General features: G+C 39.6%; 1 protein-coding gene across 1 annotated transcript in view; it reads right to left on the reverse strand.

The window, feature by feature from the left end:
* Positions 1-21068, reverse strand: part of NPY2R (neuropeptide Y receptor Y2) — a 39745-nt gene extending 18677 nt beyond the window's left edge. The window contains exon 1 of the mRNA XM_075198338.1: positions 20612-21068. The gene's annotated coding sequence lies outside the window, so the exon portion shown is untranslated. The remainder of the gene's footprint in view (positions 1-20611) is intronic.
* Positions 21069-22766: the final 1698 nt, after the last annotated feature.

Below are 22766 nucleotides of genomic sequence, written 5' to 3' on the forward strand. Positions count from 1 at the left end.
ATTTTTGGCTCTTGGTTTCTGACTGGTTGGCCACCCCTGTTCTAAAACATTGAAACCAAAGTAATTGGCAAACTTCATTTTCAGAGGAAAACAATTACAATCCAAGTGAGTTGTAGATATACTGAAAATATACCCAATAGAAGGATATCTATGGGTGCCAACTAGTCTTACAGAAGTAATTAAAACACAATTGAAAATATTAAAATGATTAAAGAGAAATTCAAATAAAAGTAACCACCAATTTTATACCTGGGGTAGGATCAGTGCTGCTACCTAGCAAAAATTGTTGTGTATCAATCTGTAATATGTTCGCACTAAAAAGAAAAAGAATTAAGAAGCACAAAACACCTTCTCCAAAAGTAAAAATACCCCTATAGGAGATTTGTTTTTAAGAAAAACTTAGTTCATTTTCCTTTTGGTTGTAGATATGCAGTCAAGGCCAAAAGTTTTGAGAATGACACAAATATTATTTTTCACAAAGTCTGCTGCTTCAGATTTTATGATGGCAATTTGCATATACTCCAGAATGTCATGAAGAGTGACCAAATGAATTTCAATTAATTTTAAAGTACCTATTTGCCATGACAATGAACTTTATCCCAAAAACAACATTTCCACTGCATTTCAGCCTTGCCACAATTGGACCAGCTGACATCAGCTCAGTGATTCTCTCATTAACACAGGTGAGAGTGTTGATGAGGACATGGCTGGAGATCACTCTGTCATACTGATTGAGTTAGAATAACAGACTGGAAGCTTTAAAGGAGGGTGGTGCTTGAAATAATTGTTCTTCCTCTGTTAACCATAGTTAACTACAAGGAAACACATTCAGTCATCATTGCTTTGCACAAAAAGGGCTTCACATGCAAGAATATTGCTGCTAGTAAGATTGCACCTAAATCAACCATTTATCGGATCATCAAGAACTTCATGGAGATAGGTCCAATAATTGTGATGAAGGCTTCAGGGCGCCCAAAAACGTTCAGCAACTGCCAGGATCGTCTCCTAAAGTTGATTCAGCTGTGGGATCGGGGCACCACCAGTGCAGAGCTTGCACAGGAATGGCAGCAGTCAAGTGTGAGTGCATCTGCACGCACAGTGAGGTGAAGACTTTTGGAGGATGGCCTGGTGTCAAGAAGACCAGCAAAGAAACCACTTCTCTCCAGAAAAAACATCAGGGACAGACTGATATTCTGCAAAAGGTACAGGGATTGAACTGCTGAGGGCTGGAGTAAAGTCATTTTCTCTGTCATTTTCCTTTCAGATTGTTTGGGGCATCTGGAAAAAACACTTGTCCGGAGAAGGAAAGGTGAGCACTACCATCAGTCCTGTGTCATGCCAACAGTAAAGCATCCGGAGACCATTCATGTATGGGATTGCTTCTCAGCCAAGGGATTGGGCTCACTCACAATTTTGCCTAAGAACGCAGAAATTAATAAAGAATGGTACCAAAACATCCTCCAAGAGCAACTTCTCTCAAACATCCAATATGAGTTTGGTGACGAACAATGCCTTTTCCAGCATGATGGAGCACCTTGCAAGACAAAAGTGATAAGTAGCTATGAGATCAAAACATTGAAATTTTGGGTCCATGGTCAGGAAACTCCCCAGACCTTAATCCCATTGAGAACTTGTGGTCAATCCTCAAGAGGTGGGTGGACAAACAAAAACCCACAAATTCTGACAAACTCCAAGCATTGATTAGTCAAGAATGGGCAGCCATCAGTCAGTATGTGGCCTAGAAGTTGATTGACAGCATGTCAGGGCGAATTGCAGAGGTCTTCAAAAAGAAGGATCAACACTGTAAATATTGACTCTTTGCATAACCTTTATGTAATTGTCAATAAAAGCCTTTGACACTTATGAAATGCTTGTAATTGTACTTCAGTATACCATAGCAACATCTGACAAACAGGTCTAAAAACACTGAAACAGCAAACTTTGTGAAAACCAATACTTGTGTCATTCTCAAAACTTTTGGCCATGACTGTACTCTGCGATATATGAAGGTTAGTGGAGCTCTTCACATTCATTTCAAGGCAAAATGGTTTAAATAAGAAAATTAATTAATGGAATCACACATGTGTGTCCAGCTTAATGTGGAATATTGTATATACATCACTGCTTGTTGGCTAGCCTGTGAACAACAGACAGGATTTTCGCACTAACCTACAAGTGACTAAATATATAAAAAGACTACAGCATAGGTTCTCTCTTTATTGTCCTTACCTACTAGTCCACCCTGAGAGACACTGAACAATTCTTTCAGTAATAAACATAGATAGATAAGTGCTTGGCACGAGAGAGTTTCTCAACTCCATTATTGACAAAGCTTGTATTTCTCACACACCAGTGAGCACATTCCCTCACAGAGATTTATATATAGTCTCAATATATAGTCTCAAGGATAAAATTATTTTAAATGTTATAGAAAGACAATCCTAAGATCCCACCTTTGCGCAATTATGCATTACATATATCTCAAGATACAAAATGTCATTGCATCTATGTCATAATTAGTATGGGTGATAAAAATCCTCAACCTCAAATCCTCAAGGAGATCAACCAGAGATATGCATAAAACTAGGTATTTAAAATGAAAATAATTCCTGTAAGTTCAGTTTATTTACATTGTACATTGTATTTCTACAAGTGTATGGGCAGCACGGTGGCCTAGCGGTTAGCACTTCTGCCTCACAGCGCTGTGGTCATGAGTTCAATTCCCAACCATGGCCTTATCTGTGTGGAGTTTGTATGTTCTCCTCGTGTGTGTGGGTTACCCTCCGGGTACTCCGGTTTCCTCCCACACTCCAAAAACATACTAGTAGGTTAATTAGCTGCTATCAAAATTGACCCTAGTCTTTCTCTCTGTCTGTGTGTGCATGTTAGGGAATTTAGACTAAGCTCCAATGGGGTAGGGACTGATGTGAATGAGTTCTCTGTACAGCGGAATCAGTGGCGCTATATAAATAAATGGTGAGGATGATGATGAAGTGTTGAGCAATATAGATGGGCAGGAGCCCCAGTTTATCTGCATATATTACAATGATTTGGTGTCTTCAGTGAAACACTGCTCTTTGTAACCAAATTATTCTGTGAAATGGCAGAAGACTTGCTTGGCTTGACCAAACATGTATTTTCTTAACATACCACAAACAGACTTTTTTTTTTTCTATTACTTGCTCTGAAGAATATGTACTGGTTTGAGAATAACTAGTTCCATCCTTGTACATACATACTGTAAGTAAGCTTGACGCAACGGAATGGAGGCGGCTCACTGAACATGCCATGTGAATGGTGTTGGAGAATACCACTTCGCCAATTAAACCTGCTCTATTTGTATATCATTAAAGATTCATGTTTCAGTAATGTGCCAATTCTAAAGCTGTCCGTAATTTATTAATGTACATAACTTTAGATTGCTGGTTGGTTTGAATCCTAACATCTTTGTGGCCACTAATGTACAACTGGACGCATTTCATGTAAAATAACGCATATGAAAAATGCGTACAAAACAAAGATGCATTTCCATGTGTATACAGAAATGCATACAACATTAAATGCTGCATGAAGATATGTCTAAAGCGTATAAAATGCTTTGAGTGCATCATATTCTAAGTGTATAATTATATGGTAGTGATACCAGCCATCAACATCAAAACGATGAGGACTGCCATTTTAATGTTGAAAAATAAAATAATAAATTAATAATTAAAAACAGTCTGCCCTGCCCAAAAAGTTCTACCAGCACTAGTGCTCATAGACTAGGCTGGTAGTAGCAACTTTGGGGATGGAGGGAGGGGTGTACAGCATGTGGCCCCCTGACAAAATGCTACCAGCACTAGGCTTTGACAGGCTGGGCTGGTGAAAATATAACAAGGTAACATGCACTGCGTCCCCCTGTCTTAATGTCATGATACTGTAGAATTCAGCCCCATGCTGCAAAAATTCTGAAAAATAAATAAAAAAATGTGCTTTATCTAGAAGAAAACAGCCATGTGCAGAAAGCCCAAGGGCTCATCCCAAGCACCCCCAGAGTGGCAAGTATGGGGTAATAAAGTTTAAATGGTTACATCTGTATTGTTTTTTTTTGCTGGAGCACTACAAGTCCAACCAAACACTGGCCTACACTACCCATGGTAGGGTGGCACTTGTAGAATCTCCAATGCCACCCTACCCATGGTTGCCAGAGCATGCCGGCACTTGAAAAACGAAAAACACCATAATGCCCTGGCATCCAGGACTTACTGGGACCTGTAGCATGTCTGTAGAAAAATACATTAAAATAAACACACAAACACAGTGCACAAAATACTTTATTAAAAATCCATGGAGGTTAGCCACTCTAAATCAATCATGTTTATTTTTGATGCATACTGTATAACAGAGTGCTGGATTTTTTTCCCATAAAGTAAAGTAGAAAAATGAAATGTATACCTTCTTTAAATTAATGTAAACAAAAGTTACTTGGAGATTCTATCTAATGGTTTAGAAGACTATCCAAGCACAATTTTGTATTTGAAAAAAAAAAATTATGGAGACAGTAGTTACTATATAAGGATAATTTAGAAAATATAAACTAAGTTCCAAAGGTAAAGTTAACACAGATAAAAATAAGTGGCTAAGTTTGAAATGGCTAAACAATGCTGCAAATTGATTTTATTAATTCACCTACACTTATTAAATACAGTCTTAGATCACTTTATCAATCTAATGCTATGTTTCATAATGCATAAAACAATGAATAAATTACTATCTATATCATCAGTCACATGCAGATACCTTGGTCACCTCTCCCTATCTGGCTACTATTACTTTTGAAATCTGTATATGAATAGCATAATTATAAATTTTATGAGTGATTTATTTATATGATGCCATTGTATGAGCAGGGCACATATGCTAAATTAAAGGTCTTGGTCTGTAGATTTGCAGAAAAATATTGATGCTGTCATCCGTTGCATCGTTTCAGAGTTATTTCGCATAACGTCCTCCCACCATTTACAACTATGCATTACCATTGTCCTCTGGAAAATGTGACAGTTGGCAATACACCTGTGCACCTGCTGGCTGCCCTTGAAACTGAGTTAGTGAACTCTCCCTTTGCACCTGCTGGGTGACCTGGAACATGCCAACAGCTGGGTGGTCCGGAAACTATGACAGTTATTTGCAGTCACATATATCAGCGCGTCTTGCGGGGACCATGCCCAGCAATGTAACTTCAATGGAAGAAGTTATACATATATTGTAGTGCATAAAGAAATGCTTTAGTTCCTTTAATATAGGGATTGATAATATAGTTATTTATTCATTATACTGCGTTGTTAAAACTACTACATGTAATTTATAAAAAAGTTATTGAATTCTGTTAATAAAGTAATTTAGTCAATACACTTCAGTTTAATTTAAGGCAGTTACTGCCTGGTTTCTCTAGTTAAAATAATTGCTGTTTAATAGTTGACCTTATTGATACCAAAAGTCTGGACATCTAACATTTAATATCACAAACAACTTTTATTTTTGTGTTTCTTTCTACACTATTTTATTTTTATATTACATAAATTGAATTTGCAAATAACATTTTAAAATTTTCAAATCAAGATTATTAAGTTTTATCCTCTTTGACTTTCCCAATAGAATTACTGTTCTTTTCTGTTTGTTTGTTTGTGCTGGTGACTGTTGTTATCATCAGGGCCTATTTGCACCAGTCCTCAGATAATCACCCGTTTTTCTGTGTGGGTCTGTCTCAGTTCTAAATTATGTAAACACACCATTGCTGTGCTCATTCACGGTTTGCATGACCCTACCCTCACCTGTTCCTCTTTTCAAGTGTAAGGGGCGCAAGTACCAAATCTGTTTACAGTCATAGGCGTACACTTTTTTTTGTGCATGTGCACTATTCGAGTATTTTACACTAAGTAAATGGATGTGTGGCCAACTTTGTATGAGCCCCTACGTCTCTAACTTGTGGTAGACAGAAACAAGCTAGTGGATGATTGATGTGATTCAGTGTAAATGTTTCACCTAAATGCCACATTAGTAACATACGTGCCAACTCTCCCGGAAAGTCCGGGAGACTCCCGAAATTTGGGTCGGTCTCCCAGACTCCCAGGAGAGCTGGCATTTCTCCCGCATCCCGAAATTACCTTGTTAAAATGACGTGATTCACAGAAAATCACGTCATTGTGACGCGATTCGAGGCGCCCCGACCCCTTCCGCCCATTAGTCACGCCCCTCTCCCGGACGTCGTCTACCGAAAGTAGGCAAGTATGGTTAGTAATGAGTCTTATCCACTCTGAAAGATTTGCTGAAACCCTAGTTTGAATGTTATTATTTAAGTATGGTTAAGTATGGCTACACAAGCAGAAACAGGCATTCATTATGTAAACATGGATTAGTGGTATGTATTTGTTAAGAAAGAAAGCTATACAGGGTTGGAGCCAGTTAGTGCTCCTTACACTTACCAGCTGACCCAGGGAAAATATCACATTAATGTGCCCACATATCGACTTACAACAAGATAAAAGGGGCAGCAATATCCAAATTAAAACGTGAATAAGACTTACTGAGGAGACCAGGAGAAAAATATTTCCTTGTTATCTTTTTTTTTGTCTAAGGATATATTAGGACCACAAACGCTCACTTGAAAGAGAGGAATCGCTACTTTATACAAGTGTGTGGGTGTGCGACTTTTGGTGTCTCGTGTTTTGGATTCGGATTTTCGCGATGTTTTGGGTTTGTGTGGGTGGGCGACTTTTGGTGTCTCGTGTTTTGGATTCGGATTTTCGCGATGTTTTGGGTTCGGATTTGTTTGGCAAAACACCTGCCGAAAGGTTTTGGTTCGGATTTAAAGTTTTGGATTTTTTTTGAAAAAAGCATAAAAAGTTCAAAAATCAAGTTTTTGGGCTTATTTTCACTCCTTCGCTATTATTAACCTCAATAACATTCATTAACAAGCATTTCCACTAATTTACAGTGTATTCTGAACACCTCACAATTTAGTTATTAGTCCAAAACGTTGCAACGAGGTATCTTTCTGGACTGCATAGTGGAGTGGTCCCCACAATATAATAAGAAAACCATCAACTGGTCTTAATCGCACCAAAAAATGTACCTGGACTGCATAGAGGAGTGGTCACAATATAATTAATAAAAAACCCTCCACGGCTCTGAATTTCCAAAAAAAAAATTCTAGACTGTGTAGTGGGGTGGCCCCAGTACTAAATTTGTTACCGGGGCCACAATACCTCCATCAACCCTCTAAATCCCACTCCACTGATGGCGGACACCGGGCGCACGTCTAACACCAACATTGCAGTTACAGCCGCAGTTATATGCTTTGCAATAGGGTGACTACTATCGTATTTTGTGGTCATGGCAAACGACTGTTGGACGCTCAATTATTTTGTGAAAGACATAGCGGTCTTACAACTTCCCCTCTGGGAAGATGACCGACTAACAGCAGCAACAGCAGCAGTGGCAGTAGTAGGCGTACCGCTGCAGGATTCCTCAGATGAATCCCGTATTGGAGAGGACTCAGTCTGGCTGCTGACTTGGGCTGCAGGACTCAATCTGATGGAGATCGTGGAGGAAGTTGACGAGGAGGGTGTTGCTGGTGTGTATCCAACTGGACCACGGGATTTAGGTGTCCCTGTACCGATGACTGTCCTAGCCCCAGTTCCTCAACTAACCACTGAACTATGAAGGTTATTCAGGTGACGTATAAGGGAGGATGTACCTAGGTGGGCAAGATCCTTACCCCTGCATAAGCTACATATGGCCATACATTGGTTGTCCGGATTTGGATAAAAATAACTCCAGACCGAAGAGGTGCATTTTTTGGTCTTCTGACCAGGCATGACGATGGGCTTTTTCATCCCATGGACATCAGCTGTTTCCCCCACCTGGTGCCTCATTTACAATAACCACATCACCATCCTCATCATCAAGTTCCTCCACAGCGCCAGCTACATCATCAATAGCCTCCTCCCGAGCCACCTCTTCCCGTACAGTGATGGGAAGGTCAGGCTTGACAACCACCAACACTCTTGGACTCGCCTTGGGGATTTGTGATAATTTCTCTTTAGAAGGCAGAGTTGTTTGCTGTTTTGTTGCTGACAGCATAACTCTCTTCAATTTTTTGTAGGGGGGGTAGGAGGAGGAGGGCTAAGATGGACCACTAGTCATGAACACGGGCCAGGGCCTAAGCCGTTCCTTGCCACTACGTGTCGTAAATGGCATATTGCCAACTTTACGTTTCTCCTCAGATGATTTTAAGTTTCTCTTTTTGCTTTTTTTTGAGAACTTGGGCTTTTTGGATTTTACATGCCCTGTACTAGGAGATTGGGCATCGGGCTTGGAAGACGACGTTGATGGCATTTCATCGTCTATGTCATGACTACTGGCAGCAGCTTCAGCATTAGGAGGAAGTGGGTCTTGATCTTTCCCTACTTTATCCTCCAAATTTTTGCTCTCCGTTATATGTAGCACAAGATACTGCAGAATGTGTGACCTTGGTAATATTGCAGTACCAATGGGCTTATACTGCAGGATTGGTTTGGCAAATTTTGTTGTAATTAAAAAAAAATGTAATTAGTTTTTTGTATTTTTTTTATAACTTTTTTTTAAACACTGGGGAATAATGGGGAAATAACTATGCCCTTAGATGCACAGACCACAGGACACAGCACGACTGGACTGATACTGTAGAACAGAACACAGCACAGCACAGCACGAGATCTACCAGAACAGAGGACCACCTAACACACCCTTCCTCTACCCTGATCAATGCCCGAGTGAAGATGGCGGCAACGAGCGGAGAATTTATAGGTTCCGAGTATCGCGAGATCCGACAACGGGATTATGACTCGGAGCCTCGCTTTCAAGTTTTCATTTGGCGCCAATACCCGGATCTGTCTCGGATCCGACTCAGATCGGCAACGTTCGGGTGGGCTCAGATTCAGGAAATCCGAGTGCGCTCATCACTAATATATATATATATATATATATATATATATATATATATATATATATATATATATTATATATATACACATACATATGTGTGTATATATACATATATGTGTAGATGAACCAAGTATATCTACACTGCCAAAGGTATGATGCAGTTGTAGGACATAGGAAATAAAGGCGATATTTATTTATTGATTTTAATTGAAATCGGCACCTTGTCTTAAGTCTAACTTACTGTCAGCATTTGTTTTAGCAGTTCAGTATAACATGCAGTCCACTGTAATCCTGGCCTCACATTCTGCGCGTGTGCCCCCCAACATCATTATGTACCAGTAGGATCATTATCAGGCAACCAAAAGCAACGGTCATTGTCACATCACTGTAACATGAGGCTGTCATTGGAGTCACATTCTGCAACTTACTGACACCAGATCTTGTCAATATTCATAAATGTCAGCTCAGCAAAAGCCTGCCCTCTACCAATGTTAATGCACTGGCAGCATGGTGGGAACAAATTAACTTAAGAAGAGACTCTAGTCCTCTGAGTGAACCATTAACTCTAAGAGGTAAATTTATCAAGCTGCGAGTTTCCAATGGGTTTGAATATTGGATATGTTGCCTATAGCAACCAACCAGATTCATTTTGTAGAATGTACAAATGATAGCTAGAATCTGATTGGCTGCTATAGGCAACATCTCGTCTTTTTAAACCCGCAAGAAACTCGCAGCTTGATACATTAACCCCTAAGTCTGCAATGTGCATTTTGTGCATGATTAATATAAGGACAAGCTCTTATTTTAAAGCTTGATATCTACTGGAGGCACTACTTCCATTTTAATGTTACTAGTAATAATCAATGTACAAAATACCAATATAACCTAGTTCTTATGGTAGAAAAACCAGGTAAAAACACTTTCTCTACTCAGAAGAGATTGTAGAAGTAGTGAAGCAGCAATACTTATCAAGACATGCGTGCCGTAATACCCAACATCTGTTTTGGTGCTCACATAGCACCTTCTTCAATAGCCAGGAGTTATTTTCTTGCAGTCAATAATACAGTTGGACATGATAAAATTATAATGAGCCCATTCACATTGCACTCTAGCCTCTCATGCAATCACGAAGAAGTCTTTAGTCCTATAATTACATTACATTACAGTAAGAAGGTACAATAATTCTGATCCAAGACATAGTGGTGTTTAGGGCTGAAGACAGTCTAAGTGAATGTCTTTGGCATCACATACCAAGCCAATGCTCTATTGATTGTATTACTATTAGAGATGGTCACTGACCCCCGTGTTTTGGTTTTGGATTCGGTTTTGGATCTGGATTACCGTCGTGTTTTGGTTTTGGTTTTGGTTTTGCAAAACCGCCATTGCGTGTTTTGGTTTTGGTTTTGTTTGGTTTTGTTTTGCTATTTTTTGGGAAAATCCATGTTTTTGGGCCTAAATTAACCCAATTTAGTGCTCCAACTGTTTTAGAGACAAGTAATCTAATTGTTGAGGTAATAAATCATCCAAAAAAACAGTTTAATTCTTCGTTGGTAGGCCTATTCTACACACAAAACAGATTGTCTTCCTCTCCATCTATGCATATTGGCAATGCAGCCATCGTCTTTGAATGTATATTACACCCTACACTTATAGTTAAATATGTAAAGAAATGGAAAAAGCCAGTTTGGTTTCTGTCTCTCAAGGCCCCCCTCCACTTGTATAAAATACCAAAATATTCAGCCATTATAGACTGTACAATATTAATTGACATGGAGAAAGCCAGTTTGGTTTCTGTCTCTCTAGGCCCCCCTCCACTTGTATAAAATACTAAAAAATTCAGCCATTATAGACTGTACAATATTAATTGACATGGAGAAAGACAGTTTGGGGTCACTCTGTCTCTCTAGGCCCCCCTCCACTTGTATAAAATACTAAAAAATTCAGCCATTATAGACTGTACAATATTAATTGACATGGAGAAAGACAGTTTGGGGTCACTCTGTCTCTCTAGGCCCCCCTCCACTTGTATAAAATACCAAAAAATTCAGCCATTATAGACTGTACAATATTAATTGACATGGAGAAAGCCAGTTTGGTTTCTGTCTCTCTAGGCCCCCCTCCACTTGTATAAAATACTAAAAAATTCAGCCATTATAGACTGTACAATATTATGAAAAATGGACAAAGCCAGTTTAGGGTCACTCTGTCTATGACACCCTACCCTTAAGGATAAATTGCCCTAACAGCAGCCTTTCAAGATGGTATGTGATATGGAAATGCCACAAGTCCCTTTCCTCTTTGGGGGTAGATTGCACCCTACACTTACATAGAAAGTTTTAAAAAGATGTTATCGGCATCATCTTCAGCTTCATCCTCACCCTCATCAGTGTGTACGTCATCATCACAGACTATCAATTCATCGCCGCTTGAATCCGCCATTAGAGAACAGTCAGTGCTTGGATGTCTTGGATGGTGAAGGCCTTCCTCGTGGAAGATGTAGTTCATTTTTATAAACATCATTTTCTCCACATTTTTGGGAAGTAACCTTCTACGGCGATCACTGACTAAGTTCCCTGCTGTGCTGAACACTCGTTCAGAGTACACACTGGAGGGTGGGCAGCTTAGGTATTGCAAAGCAAGTTTGTACATGGGTTTCCAAATGGCATGCTTTTCTTCCCAGTAAGGAAAGGGACTGTCTGACATTTCCATATCAACTACCTCTTGAAAGTAATCCTCCACCATCCTTTGCATGTTTATACTCATATTGGATGGAGTTATGGGCAAAGTGACACATTTTTTTGAAAAATCCTTCAAACCAGCCCAGATGTTAAATTGTTCTCGTCTGCCCCCTGTGTCTTCCCTGCTTCTTTTTTGGAAATTTAATTTTTTACGAGCAACAGCTTGAGAAAGTGAAGGAGGACACGTCGTCAAGCCGAGGCCCAGTTCAGCGGCCAACTTGCTGAGCAATAGCTCCTTGCAAAAGTTCACATCTCGCTCATTTACAAGTAAAGACTCAATGTAGGTTTTAAACCTTGGATCAAGCACAGTGGCCAAAACGTACTGATCCGAGTTCAAGATCTTAATAACTCGAGGATCATTGTGAAGCGAATTAAGTACTTGATCGACAAGGCCAACATACTTTGCTGAATTGCTTGCTTTCAGCTCCTCCTTCATTTTCTCAAGCTGCTTTTCCAATAGTCTAATTAAAGGAATGACTTGGCTCAAACTAGCAGAGTCTGCACTGACCTCACATGTCACAACTTCAAATGGTTTCAGCACCTTGCACAGCACTGAAAGGATTCCCCACTGTGCAAGAGTGAAATACATCCCCCCTCCTTTCCCAATGTCATGACTTGTGCAATATGCTTGGATGGCTTTGCGCTGTTCCTCCATCCTCTGAAGCATGTACAGGGTGGAATTCCACCGAGTTACCACCTCTTGCTTAAGTTGGTGGCAGGGCAAGTTAAACTGCTCTTGGAGCTGCTGTAATCTCCTACATGCTGTGGCTGAATGCCTGAAATGGCCTGAAATTTTACGGGCCACCGAAAGCATCTCCTGCACCTCACGGTTATTTCGTAGGAAGCTCTGCACCACCAAGTTGATGGTGTGAGCAAAACAGGGAATATGTTGGAAATCACCCAGCTGTAATGCTCGCACTATATTGTTGGCGTTATCTGAAATGACATACCCTGGGGAGAGTCCGAGTGGTATAAGCCATGCATCAATCACATCTCTCAGTTTGCGTAACAAATTGTCAGCCGTATGCCTGTTAGTGAAGCCGGTGATACAAAGAGTGGCCTGCCTGTGACAAATGTTACGTAGTGGTGTACATGCTGCTGCTGTTCCTGCTGGTGAAGGTGAATGACCAACCCAGTGGGCTGTCACAGTCATATAGTCTTTGGTTTGGCCACTTCCACTTGTCCACATATCTGTGGTTAAGTGAACAGTGGGCAGAATGGCATTTTTCAGCGCAATCTCTACATTTTTACACACTTTTTGGTATAGTTGTGGAATAGCTTTACGGGAGAAATGGTGTCGCGATGGAATTCTGTAACGCGGACACAAAACCTCAATTAACTGTGAAAAACCAGCTGCGTTTATTGTGGAGATTGGACGCAGATCTAACACTAACATTGCAGCCATGGCGTCTGTGATTCGCTTGGCGACTGGGTGACTGCTGTCATATTTGCTTCCCCTCGCAAATGATTGTTTCACAGTTAATTGCTGAAATGTAGGACTGCTCATTTTATTCACCTGCCTCTGGGATGACGATTCACCCCCAGCAGCAGCAACAGCAGCAGCAGGACTAACGCTTTCTTCAGAGGAATCAATAATAGTGCCGGAGTCATCCAGCCTTAAGTGGGATGCCGGGCTAACTCCGAGCGCTACTGAGGATATTGATGAGGATGGTGTGGTGGGTGTATTTTGTAGCCGTCGGTATGTCGGTGAGCGGAGGGTCTTAGCTGATGAGGGAGTGCTTGTATTCTTTTGGGAAGAACTTTCAGCTTTTCCCAACACTTTGCCATGAACTCTCGTTAAATGGCGTAACATAGACGAGGTTCCAAGATGGTTAAGGTCCCTCCCTCGACTGACTGTGGCTTCACATACACTACAAATGGCTATACAATTGTTGTCTGGATTTGGGTAGAAATAATTCCACACATAAGAAGTGGATTTTTTTGTTTTATGCCCAGGCATGACAATGGCCTTTTTCTTGTCACGTGCCAGAACTGCTGCCACTGGTGCAGGACTTACACAAACAACCTCATCCTCATCAACATCCTCATTAGCGCCCTCGTCGCCTACACAAATCTCCCCCTCATCCTCTTCTAATTCCAAAGTGGCATCCTCAATTTGGGTATCACCGGCTACACTCGGGCTATTAAGGCACACATCAGCAGAATGCTCACGATTAGACATCCCACTGTTGGATGGACTCTCCACAGGGATTGTCGTCATTTGTGAATCAGAGCAAATATTCTCCTGTAATGCCTCACTGGTATCTTGCAGCTCAGCTTTGACGCGTAACAGTAGTTGTGCACCAATTGTAGCCTGGGTAACTTTTTGGGATCTGCCACTAATAGCCAAAGGTGAAGGCCTCATTCTCTCTTTGCCACTGCGTGTGTAGAATGGCATGCTTGCAATTTTTTTTTTATCGTCACTTAACTTTTGCTCAGTTACACTTCTTTTTCGCTTCAATACAGTAAATTTTTTTTTGGTTTTTGTTTTTTGCACTAATTTGAAAACACTCTGTTGTTTGACATCGCCTTGGCCAGATGACGTACTGGGAACACTAACATCAGGACTGGTGACAGAACCTGGTTGCTCATTTAGATCATATGTGGACTGCTTTGAATCCATTCTGAGCGCAAACCACTGGGGAGTGCTAAAAATTATTGAGTAGATACTGCTGACAGATATGACTTTTGACAGCCAGAAATATTAATGCACAATTAGGGAGGACACCCCAAAAACACTGAGGAGTGCTAAAAATTATTGAGTAGATACTGCTGACAGATATGACTTTTGACAGCCAGAAATATTAATGCACAATTAGGGAGGACACCCCAAAAACACTGAGGAGTGCTAAAAATTATTGAGTAGATACTGCTGACAGATATGACTTTTGACAGCCAGAAATATTAATGCACAATTAGGGAGGACACCCCAAAAACACTGAGGAGTGCTAAAAATTATTGAGTAGATACTGCTGACAGATATGACTTTTGACAGCCAGAAATATTAATGCACAATTAGGGAGGACACCCCAAAAACACTGAGGAGTGCTAAAAATTATTGAGTAGATACTGCTGACAGATATGACTTTTGACAGCCAGAAATATTAATGCACAATTAGGGAGGACACCCCAAAAACACTGAGGAGTGCTAAAAATTATTGAGTAGATACTGCTGACAGATATGACTTTTGACAGCCAGAAATATTAATGCACAATTAGGGAGGACACCCCAAAAACACTGAGGTGTGCTACAAATTATTTAGTAGATACTGCTGACAGATATGACTTTTGACAGCCAGAAATATTAATGCACAATTAGGGAGGACACCCCAAAAACACTGAGGAGTGCTAAAAATTATTGAGTAGATACTGCTGACAGATATGACTTTTGACAGCCAGAAATATTAATGCACAATTAGGGAGGACACCCCAAAAACACTGAGGTGTGCTACAAATTATTTAGTAGATACTGCTGACAGATATGACTTTTGACAGCCAGAAATATTAATGCACAATTATGGGGGACACCCCAAAAGCGCTGGGGAGTGCCAAATATGAAGAAAAAATAATAAACCTCTATCCTCCTCTCTGCACTAGCGATTTTGGTTAGAGCAATTGCAAGAACAATATGGTATTCTCTGTCCCTGCTCTAATTAGCCTATGACTACACCCTGCTCTCTCCCTCTGTCAAATGGCGATGGATTGCTGTGGAGGCGTGTATTTATAAAGTTGAAGTATCGCGAGAACCGAGTCCCGAGATCCGACGACGTCACAATGACGTTCGGCCTCGATTTGGATTCGGAATGGGCGGGAGAGTACCGAGCTGCTCAGCTCGGTACTCGGATACCCAAAGTTCGGGTGGGTTCGGTTCTCGGAGAACCGGACCCGCCCATCTCTAATTACTATGTACCACATGGTAACTTCTGTTTTCACCTATATCATTATTCATTTAGTTCCATTCTTTGCCATATTTAGCTAACATACAGAACAAATTTGTTCCATTTTAACTGTCAGTATTTTATTATAGAGTCCCAAAAGAATACTTTTACTCAGAGTCTCAAGGAAAACTTCTACATATGTAAGATTTTTACATGTTTTAACAAGGCATCAGGTTCTGTCCAGGCCACATGGGCTTGGTTTTGAAAATCTTGAAAAGCCAATTTGGGCAGCAAGGTGGCAAAAGGGATAGCATTGGAGCCTCACAGCGGTGGGGTCACAGGGGCGCACGCAGGTGGGGTTTCAGGGTCTCAGAAAGCCCTCCCCTCCGCTAACGAAGTGCCCCACATAGCAACACCGAAGCTGCGGCTTCTGTATAGTACAGTGCTGCCGAAACGGAGCTTCTGCGCATGCGCAGCTCTCTCTGGGTTTTTTTTGTTTTGTTTTTTGGGTGGAGGGAAAGCCCCCCTAAAAATCCTGCGTGCGCCCCTCGGTCATGGGTTAATTTCGAGCCAGGGCCCTAGCTGTGTGGATTTTACATGTTTGCCCTGTGTTTGCGTGGTTAGTCCAGGGTTTCTGAAATCCAGCCCTCAGGCGCTCTTAACAGTGCAGGTTTTCACAAGTGGAATAATTAGGACCACCTGTGGACCTTTTAAAATGTGTCAGTCAGTAATGAATACACCTGTGCTCCAGCAAAGAGATATGGAAAACATGCACTGTTAGGGCTCTGAGGACTGGATTTGGGAAACCCCGCCTTAGTCAGGTTGACATTATTGGCTAAGGAAGAATTGTTATTTTCCTCCAACACACATGAGCTGGCGAAAACTTACACCTTAAGGAAACCACCCTCTTCCACAGATTTGCTAATTATCTACAAATATCTCACAAGAAAGGCATCATTATTATTTTTAGTTATAAAGCGCCAACACATTATACAGCGGTGTACATTGAGGGAATCATGACATGGCACAAAATGCATATAATTACATAAAAGAGAAGGTAAAGATGGACATGCCCAAATGAGGCTACAATCTAAAAGGTGTGGAGAACACATGATACAGGGGGTAGCAGAACACACCTGGCGGGGACAGTGCGGGTGGCTATTGTTAGCAGTCAATTGCCAAATGGCATTTCTGTGCAGCTACCGGTGGTACGGCACAGTTGGAACAAGAAGACACAGCAGAAACATGAATCATGAACCAGTTACTTCAAAAATCCCAAAACAGTACCCTGCTGGCATTCAATCCTTTTCTAAATTCAATTAGTTATGTTGCCATCAACACCTCCATGGGTACAACTTTTACTCCAAAACCCCTCGTTTTTATATCCTGCCTAAATTGTTGTATCTTTATGTCCCTCCATTTCCTTGACATTCCGTAAAAATAAAGGAGCCTATTGTGCTGCAACTCTTTCAGACCCAAGTCAATCCAGCCCAGTTTATGTCATATGATTAAAAGCCTAAGAGAAAATATCTGAGTTCCTTTTGGCACTGCAGCCTTCTTGGAATGAGTGATAAATAACATTGATGTTATGTACATGTTTAAAATAACACAACATATCTTTATCTTCTAATATAGCAACTGAATTCTCAACTCACAAATTTGAACATAAAATAGACACAGTGCCTCTTATTGGTTTAATTATTAAAGAGGCTGCACAGCTGGAAGAAAATATGAAATACATTGATACTTTGTGTTGCCAATAGTGAAGTAGTAAACCAGTTGTTGAAGCACATTTTCTCTAGAACTGCATTTTCCCATACAACACTATGTAATATTGTTCATGGACACTTATGGCAGAAAAATCCATTTTCCAATATATATTGTCATCTCCCCATAACAACAATCACCTTCGTTTCTAAGCTGCTTCCATTAAGCCGCATTGCTTTATCTCTTTAAAACATGTTTTCTATCTGTTTAGAGTGTGTGTGTGGGACAGAGTGATTAACACAAAGGTTGAAATGTAAGAAACCTTGAGAACTATTGATTAAGGTGTTCTAGGTGGTGATGTACCAAGACATAGACCCAATCATATAACTTATTGTACATTTCCTTTTCAATTAAATGATTTTAGCAGTTTTTTCAAGGATTTATAGCTTGACAATGGGCATGGAAAGACATATTTTACAATCCATCTTCTATCTATGTACATTATTATGCTAAGTGAATATGAGTGGTTTTGATCCACATATAATGTGTTTTATTGTGTCCTTGCACAATTGTAGAAAACATATTGGACCTCATTTAGAGTCGGACGCAAAGTCTGTTTTAGGCGCAAGTGTCCAAGATGCAGGCGGATTTGGTGCTTTCTGCATGTGCACGATAGTGTTTTTTGTTGGATGCGCCTAAAACGGTCTTTGCGTCCGACTCTAAATGAGGTCCATTAACTGTTGCGTAAATTCCTACTTACAGAACTACGAATGAGAGAATAGTCTAATTTTTCATACTTTGCAGAGAACCATGTGAACGGTTAACAATCCATTAAATGTGAATAAAAATGTTAATTCACTAACTGGTACAGTATTTTTACAATACAATGTTCACATTATTTAGCAATAAACACTTTTTACAATAGCCTAAAACAAGTATTTTCTGTAAAATCTGTTCTGAGAGAATATACCAGTTGCTGATGTCCTAATTGTTAACCTAATAAACTAATATCTAATGGAATTGTAATGCAATTTATATATCTAATAGTGTCTAGTGCTACTTAATGGATGTACATGTAAGGCAAGTAAAATGTAAGCTTTCCAGCTTTATCATACAGTGCATGAAGCTTTAAATGGTGTAAAAATATAGCTTTGGGTTTTGTTCTCATTACATGTAGGAGACATCATTCACACATACTGTATTTAAGTGAAGAAACTACACTCACAGCAGCCAATCAGCAATTAGCTTTTATCTGTCAACTGAAGTTTGACAGTGTAACAAGTGCCTGGTTGCTACGGCTTAATGCAAATTTTGCACCAGTATGCAATGCCAGTAAATAAGCCCAAGGGTCCTCGTCAAGTACTCCATGTATTAGTCTCAATTGTATTGACTAGAAATCTGTGTGCTGTCCCACTGGATTACTACAAGAGTCTTGAACATCTGAAAGGTCTCATCCGGTTATTTCTCCTGCAGCACACTCCCTGCGCTGTGGACAAAACTATCAGTTCACTGGGTCTCATTTAAAGTTTAAATCCAGTTCGAAGGCAATCATATTGAGCTGCTGACGGTGGGCTTTACGTAAAAGTTGCGAAAGCGGTGCATTCTAGCTCAAGTCTAAATCTCAGTGTCGCCCAGTTTGTGTGTGCGACATTCAAAGCCAGGCACTATTTTCCCTGATTGTAATCAAAACTGAATTTGCAAATGCAGTGAAGATTAAGAGAGATTGTGAAAGTAATGGAGCAGCCTTTGTACAATTTAGCCACAGCAACTCAAAGATGAGTACATATCAATTTAACAAAAATGCACACACACAATACATATAATGGTAAGTCTATGGAACCCTCTGTTTCATCTGGCATGGCAGCATGCATTGGTCACGCTTCCATTTATTTGTATAGAGCCACACCCTCATTGCTTCTACGGTTTCCAAAAAAGTGTACCTCTCTAAACAGACGGAAAATGTGTTGAAACTGTCTGTGTGCAAAACTTTTCATAACAGAAGAGTTAACTAGGGGCTAAGAAATAATAAAAATACTATTATAACTTGGAAACACTTTTCACTTATGGTGAGTCCATTGTTACAGCTAATAGACTGAAAGAGTTGGTATTCTATGAGCATAGCCAGATAGCCTGGATTGATAAATTATTTAAAAATCTGCAACACTTTCTTACATTTTACAGGTATCTATTGCTCTCTATGGAGAGCTTTTAGTTGACTATTCAACCACTTTCTAAACCAGAATAGTAACAGTGACAAATGCAGGCTTTACATATTAGTACAGATTCTAATGCAGGGTTTCTTAACCCTAGTCCTCAGGACCCCTAACAGTGCATGTTTTCCTAATCTCCTTGCTTTAGCACAGGTGTATTCATTACTGACTGATACATTGTAACAGATCCACAGGTGGTATAATAATTGTCACTATTTGTCACCTGGAAACCAAGCACAGTTAGTGGTCCTGAGGACTGGGTTTGAGAAACACTGTTCTAATGAGTACAACAAACATTATAACAAGACAATACATGTATGCAAAGTTAGGATTTTTCTTTAACAAACATAAATTACACAGTTTAATGACATCCTGTTTAATTTTGCAAGACACACTAACATAATAAATTGATATTTCCCATTCATATGTTCTCACAAATTTATATATGCCAGCAAAATAAATGATGTGTGTTGTGGCAGTTTAAACAGAACTTACTTGATACAACTCATTAAAGAAGCATTAGGGATTGAGTACACTGTCAGCAAATTACTGATAGCACAACTAATATTTTCTGTACATTGTTAATTTGCATGTCATGAAGAATTATTGTGATGGACAGTGAAAATTGTAATGCATTGTACATTTTATTACAATGTAAAACCAAAATATAAGATTACTAAATGTTTAGCTTTAACAGATCTAAAATTATAAAGATTTGAAGAGATCTAACAAAATAGAGAAAGAGAGAGCTCTTCAATAGAGACAACTAATGGCTAGCAATCAATATAAGTTTACATTTTGCCATATTTATCTGCATGGCTCTCACATTGCAACATTGATTTTCAACACTACTCAGCAGTGACTATAGTGAAAGAATAGTATCCATAAATGAATACTCTATGTCTATGTAATGAAAAAATAATGGTGACCCAATTTAGGAAAACCTACAAAAGAGCTGCTAGTATAGACAGATGGGTGCAGCCCACACTAACCCTGTTTAAAATCTGGTACGTTGCTGCTGACAATAAGATGCTAGACTGACATTTGCTAAACCATAAACTAGCTTACAGTAAATTAGGACAACATAGAATATTGACTCTATAAAACTTACAAAGTCGGCTCTCTTTTCTCTTATGTAGAACTGGAAATAAAAGTTTCTTTTCAGTCTTTCCCTTTATGCTTTTCCAAGTCAGATAATACGTTGCCGTGAGTCTGTGCAGGTCAACGTCCGCATCCTCCTGGATGTGTCAGCCCAGCGATAAGATGCATTACGTTGATATATAGACCGTGAAGATGCGCGCTTGTGTCACAGGGAAGAGAGCAGTGAGAGCTCCCAGCAGCAGAGAGCAGACTGTCTTCTCTAGTCAGCGCTGATCTGTATCCCTGCACTAAAAGCTGCTAATTAAAGTCCTTGCGAGTCAGGGACGCAGTAAAAGGAGGCAGTCAATGCTCGGGCTGATTTTGACAGGCACTCTCCTCCCACAAGTCCCTGACTGCACAGCCCTGTGTAAGGTGAGGAGAGAGCGCACTGACATTAAGTGGGCATATGAGCAGTTACCAGCACCACCTTATATAGTGCCCGAGGGCACCGCAGGGGGTGCTGTACCTTCTGGAGTGCTCTGCAACGTTAACATCTATAATCCAGAGGTCTTCATTAAAGTTCAATCAATGACGTTCCAATGCTTTGCTACGTCGTTTTCCATGCCTGAATATATTATTTAAAGCATGGGTAAGCTGATACACATTATATCAAGAAATAACAAGCGTTTGTTAGAACAGTTACAATTTTACATTTTCATTTATAATTTTAATGCCAAAACCTAAATGACTCAATATATTTATAGCTTGTGCTGACTCTAGTGTCTTACCTGGCCAATTACTAAGCTGTGTTACATCCCATTGATTGTACACAAGCCTCGTGTACATAGCAAGACACTGCAGCTACCAAGGGAAATGTACATTTAACCCTACTTACATAAGATAGATAGATAGAGTCATTATTTTCCTCTAATTATAAAAAAAATACAAAAGCTTGGAGTTTATAAGTATACATCTGGCATCCTTTGTTAAAAGACATTCAACAAAGTTCCATTTATTAAGTCATAAAGGCAGACTGAATATTGCATTACCCAAATGATTTACTGTACTGTACATTTGTTATCAGGTTCCGGAAGAAAGAGATCCATACATTGTGTTAAACCAAATTATGATAAATGTGTCTGCACTCATTTGCCTCTACATAAATTACAATACCGCATATATCCATTTTCACTTTACCACATTCAGTCTATCCTCTAATTAATAATGTATTATCTGTTCATCTTTAAATCAATGCATTTCTCTCTCTACAATACACATATAAGTTCAAAATTATATATATATATATATGTATATATGTTTTATATATATATATATATATATATATATATAAAGAAATCCAATCGTTTATTTACAGTGGGCAGATTATGTGCCCATCTGCAATCAAATTGCCGGGAGGATTAAACTGCCAAGAACAAAGTCTTATGAACAGAATTATCCATTTTATTAAAATCCTTTTCCACGCAGTACCCAGCGTGGTTAAAACACATGTTCTACAAAACACTGTTTGCAGTGTCTCCTTCTCTGAGAGTTGAACATGTTTTTATTTTCATCACAGTTCAATAAAATACTAAATCTTGTATTTTAAACATGATTCTAGAATTATCGTACATCTGTTTCATTGAGATCTTCACATTTATCCTTTGTTACTAAAAGCAAATAAACACAATTCAAGGCCAATATCTAATAAAAAATCATCAGTCCTGTCAAAACACTCTAATTATTGCTGTTGTATAACTAAAACTCCATGGGGCAAATGGAATAGCTTAACATTTGTATAAATGCATTTTTAAATGGCATTGTTCGCACAGCCGTTAACTAGTGGACTGTGGTGTGACTGAACTAGACTGAGCATTTGAAATAATATGATGTTGTTTTCATATCCAGGATCCCAGCCGCAGTCTAGATTTGTCAAATATTTTTTCCCATTTTACTGGATTTTAACAATACTAGTTTTAAATCCCTTTTTCTCTTTATCCCCAAGGACCTGTGAACCTCTACTCTTCTGCCAGTACTGAGTTCCATGCTCCCTATCACAGAGCCATAGGACCCTGCATTGTTTAGGGCTCCTATCTATTCCAGTTTTTTTAGCCAGGCATTTCTTGCTCAAATTATTTTACTCAGAATACTTTGTATTAGACCAGTGGTAGGGAAACAGGTGGCCCTGG

The sequence above is a fragment of the Mixophyes fleayi genome, chromosome 1 (genome assembly GCF_038048845.1).
Source record: "Mixophyes fleayi isolate aMixFle1 chromosome 1, aMixFle1.hap1, whole genome shotgun sequence".
NCBI classification, from domain to species: Eukaryota; Metazoa; Chordata; class Amphibia; order Anura; family Limnodynastidae; genus Mixophyes; species Mixophyes fleayi.